Raw genomic sequence first — 4,941 nt, 5'->3', positions numbered from 1 at the left:
GACTTGTACAACCAACTTCCAGAAACTAAGGTTTGCCACAAAATGCAGGCATAAGATGGGTTCACGGTTCCTGGCCCAGGGTGGACGCTGAGCAACATTTGAACCAGTGGGTGGTTCACTGAGTGAGTGAAGGAGTGGAGACTCTCTCTCCTACGTGAGCAGACGCTGCCAGGAGCTCAGCAAGTCTCAGCCCGGCCTTAGCAGGGGCAGAGGGTCACGCCAGGCTCAGCCCAACCTCCCAGATGGTTTCCTCATCTTCTCATGTCCTGTGAGAGGCTGAGGGTCAGCGGTGCCGGGAGAGTAGACAGAAACCTGAGAAATGTGATAGAGCTGTAGAGATGGCTCTGCATGCCCAAGACAGACATTGCTCTGCATTTTTTTGACATTTATTGAAATAGAATTCTCTTACTATACAAGTCACCCATTGACAGTGTACAATTCGATGGTTTTAGTATATTCACGCTTGTGCGCAACCATCACTGCAGTCAATTTTAGAACTTTTTCATCACCTCAAAAGGAAACCCTGTGCCCTTTACCTCTCACCCCCAGCCCCTCCAGCCCTGGGCAAGCGCTAATCTTCTCTCCGTCTCTATAGATTACCCTGTTCTGGATATATTACATAGGTGGGATGATTCGGTATGCAACCTTTGTGCCTGCCTTCTTTCACTTAGCATAACGTTTTCAAGGTTCATCCATGTTATATCAAGACATCCTCCCTCTTTAAGGCCAAATAATATTCCCTTGTCTGGATAGACCACTTTCATTTGTCCATTTGTCCATTGGTGCTTGGTGGACATTTGGGTTGCTTCCACCTTTTGGCTGTTATGAGTGATGCTAAGAACACTGTGTGTTGCTGGCTGCTTTGGTTTGTCTGTTGTTTTCCAGAGGACAGTGAAATCCAAAACAGGCTTTCCCATCACTCCATGCACATAAGCCCAGCAGGCACATGCTCATAGCCTCGCCTGCCAGGCACAGAGCTGATTGTGGCCACAGTGGCACAGCGAATCCTCCACTGCAGGAGGTCACCACACAGCCCCCCACGCTGGGGGCAGGGGCATATTTTAAGGACTGATATCCTGTGGGGGACAGTGTGGCCTGTCTTCCCTCAGTGTCTGCTGGGCATTCCTGGGCTCTAGCCCCAACCCCCTGATTCAGAAGCGGGGCCAGGCTCTCTGCAGGTGTCTCAGGGTTAGTCAGCGGAGGGGCCCTGGCCTGGCCCTGGAAGAACGGTTTGGGATTTTGATGGGAAGAGCATCGTGTACCTTTTGGACGTCTGTAAGTAAAGCAGAACTATTGGGCCCCCAAGCCTCAAGCAGAAGAGCGCTCCAGTCAAGACCATCTGGCTGGAAAGTCTCTGATTCGTTCATAGCCCTGAGCTTCCAGCCAGGACGGCTGCTCTGGGCACACCCATCCCTGCTGCTCCTGCTGGTTTGCGGGGCCAGCTGTCCCCACAGTGACCCTGGGTTCCCTTCCCTCCCTCACTTCCTGCCTCCCTCTTTCCTCTTCTCCTTCCTTCCCTCCTTCCCTCCTTCCCTCCATCCTGCCCATCATCCTTCCTGCAGGATGAGAGTCACTCAGCCCAGAGGAATCAGAGTGTTCCCGTTTCAGGAAGATGAACACCCCTCTCCTTGTAGATTTTTGGTAACTCTTCTGGAATAACTTTTTCCCTTACAGTAAACTATAAATGTCTGGCTGGGGAGCAGCAGCTCGCTGCTCAGGTTTCCAGGGCTGCTGACACACTGGTTACACCCCTGGGCCCCCTCAGGACTGGCCCCATACCCGTGAGATTGCCTACTCTCTGGCAGGGATGCGTTTCCTTGGGGAAGTGGTGACGGGGGCCAGCGCTCCTCCGCCAGGCCTGGGAGAGGAGACGAGCCGATGGCCCTGTCGTGCTGGGCAGGACACTCGGCGCTCAGAAGGCCCTGGGTCAACATCAGCTGTCACCTTCGCCTTCCCACCACCAGCACCCAGCACAGGGTTTGCACGTAAGAGATGGCTAATAAATATTTGTTCAATAAATAAGTTTATTGGTGTTGTTCCCTTGGCAGATGAGATCAGCTATTTGAGGAACCCATTTGTTTTTCTGGATAGAAAATTTAGAACAATGTCTAATTGTCGAGTTAGAGGAAGCCTGAGCTCCTCCAGCCTGTGGTTCTCAACCCTGGTTGCACAGGGGGTTTTGAAATGCTGATGCCCAGGCCTCAAGCAGCCCACAAAGTCGGGTTCTCTGGGGCGGGGTATGTTTTAAAGGCACCCAGGGGACTCGAACGTGCAATGTGAACACCGGCCATGGTGCAGATGGAGAAAGCGAGGCTCAGGCAGGGCCAGGTCAGCTCTGCGAGGCCAGGCAGAACAGCAGGCCAGGCAGAAGGCACAGCCCGGGCAAAGGCTGAGAGAGGGGACAATTTGGTGCATTTGGAGACTCACAGAAGACGAGTTGGCTGCAGCGGAGGAGGCCAGCGGGGCTCAGGGTGAGCTGGGAGCCAGGCCGTGTTTTAGCTTCTGAGGTCCTCTCTCTAGAACTCTTCCATACAGCGTTCAGCTCATTTTGATGTAATTTGGGGCAAACCAACTCAATCCATTGCAGACGTACTGTATTCACTTTGATCACCGTGACAGGAGAAGAGTTCCCATGAGATGCAGTCTTCATCCTCCAGGGGGTTACCATGGCATATGGGGGACCACAAACGATTTGAGCACCATAAAATTTTGTGCACTAATGTTAGAGGGCATAGGATTAAAAGCAGAATAGTGAGGTAGAAATAAGTGCAGTAGGAAATTGGAGGGAGAGAGGGATCGTTGATGGGGTAGATTTGTGAAGTCTCATGGACGGCGTGAGCTGGGACAGGCAGAGAAGAGGGTAGACACTTCCATCAGCACAGGTCAGGAGCCAAGGTCAGAGGGGAGCAGAAGAAACCATATGAGCATTGCACACCTAGGGTAGCGAACACTCAGCTCCAGAGACAGAAGTAAGGAGAGGGGTTACTCTTGGGGAGGGGTGTTGAGATAGAAGAAACAAAGGGGCTTCTGGGATGCTAGGAATTTCTTATCTTGGGGGGTGGGGTCCCCAAAGAGGCATGATACGGTGACCTTGAGGGTGGGCTAGAGGTGAAGGTTCATGTCGAGGAAGAAGTAAGTTGGGAAGGGAAGGTTTTGGGTGACCTTGGCCGAGCCTTGGCCTAGATTATGGAGTCTCATAAGTGGCAGGTGGCCATTTTACCCAACAGGGTGGCAGCTCAACTGTTGGAAGGCCGCTCTATAGCAGCAGGGAGCTGCTGGGAGCATGGACTGCAGGAGAGGATGCTGAGTCCAGGATGGCAAAGTCACTATAGCAATCATCTGAACATGAGGTTGGAGGACACAACTCAGATGTTGGCATTGGGAATGAGTGTTTGATGAGATTTAAAGTCACTTGATGGAGAAATTGGCATGCTCATGCACTGCTGGTGGGGATGGAAAATGGTGAAGTCACTTAGGAAAACCATCTGGAAGTTCCTTAACTGGTTAAACACAGAGTTACTACATCACCTAGAATTTCTGCTCCTCAGTACATGTTCAAGAGAAATGAACACTGACGTCCACGCAAAAATTTGCACCTGAATGTTCATAGCAGCATTATTCACAATGGCCAAAATGTAGAAACACCCCAAATGTCTATCAACTATTGAATTTAAAAACAAAATGTGGCATATCTGTACAATGGACTATTATCTGACCATAAAAAGGAATGAAGTGCTGACACATGCTAGGACATGGATGAACCTTGAAAACATTATGCTGGGTGAAATAAGCAATTACAAAAGGACAAATATGGTAGATTTTGTTCATGTGAAATGTCCAGAAGAGGGAACTCTATAGGGACAAAAGTAGATTATGGGCTCAGGGCAGGAGGCAATGGGGAGGGGCTGGGCAGGAAGTCGATAGCTGACAGGCATGGGGCTTCTTTGTGAGGTGATGAAATGTTCTAAAATTGATTGAGGTTGCATATATCTGAATATATAAAAACTACTGATATTTATACTTTAAGGGATGAATTGTATTGTATGTCAATTATATCTCAACAAAGTTGTTTAAAAAAAGTCATTTCAGCGGAAGCATAGGCAGAATCTTGTGAAAGACTGGATATGGGCGATGAAAAAAGGGAAGAGAAATCTGACTAGGATGTAGGTACAGTATCTTGGTCAGAGGAGTCTGTTCTTGTCTCATTCTCCACCATTTCCACTGGGCCTTCATGGCCTTCTGGGCTCCAAAGTGAATAATGGTGCTTAGGATGGGAGGAGAGAGAGCCAGGAACAGCCCAGGTGCAGCCAGAGCAGGAGATGTTGAGTTACATCAGCTTGTAGCAGGAATACACACAGTCATGAACCTGCTGAAAGGTAATGGTGAGAGTAAGGCTTTGAAAGCAGGATTTAAGCATCTTGAAAGCTAGAGGAAGAGAAGAAATCCATAGTCACCCATTAGTATTCAGTGTGTATATCTCAAGGCCTCCCCACTTGTCTGAGATGTTTCCCAGATTTGGGCAGGAAAGCACTTTGAAAGCGGCAGGTAGATTTAAGAGCCTGGTAGGAATGGAGCCCAAGGACAGCCACCGCATCACTACTGCTCTCTGACTCGGAACAAGCCGTTCCATCTTCCACCCCAGGCTGTGCACTGGACGCCACAGAAACACATCTTCAGAAACTTGTCTGCGCTAAGAACACAGTAAAAAAAGTTATCGTACAGCCTTTATATCTGTCAAGTCTTTAAAAATGCTGAGTGCTAATAAAATAGCCGTGTCAAGGTCATGGCCGTTCGTCTCTGATGATACCTTTTACAGAACAGCAGCAGAAGAAAGTGGAGAAACTTTTATTAAAAACAGGACACTTGAAGGAGCAGGCAGGGAATTTTTCCTCAACATTTTCCAGACTGCAAATTTTCCTTTTCTACTGCAGCTATGAACAA

Source organism: Equus caballus, chromosome 21, assembly GCF_041296265.1.
Source record: "Equus caballus isolate H_3958 breed thoroughbred chromosome 21, TB-T2T, whole genome shotgun sequence".
NCBI classification, from domain to species: Eukaryota; Metazoa; Chordata; class Mammalia; order Perissodactyla; family Equidae; genus Equus; species Equus caballus.
Note: the sequence above shows the minus strand (reverse complement) of the source record.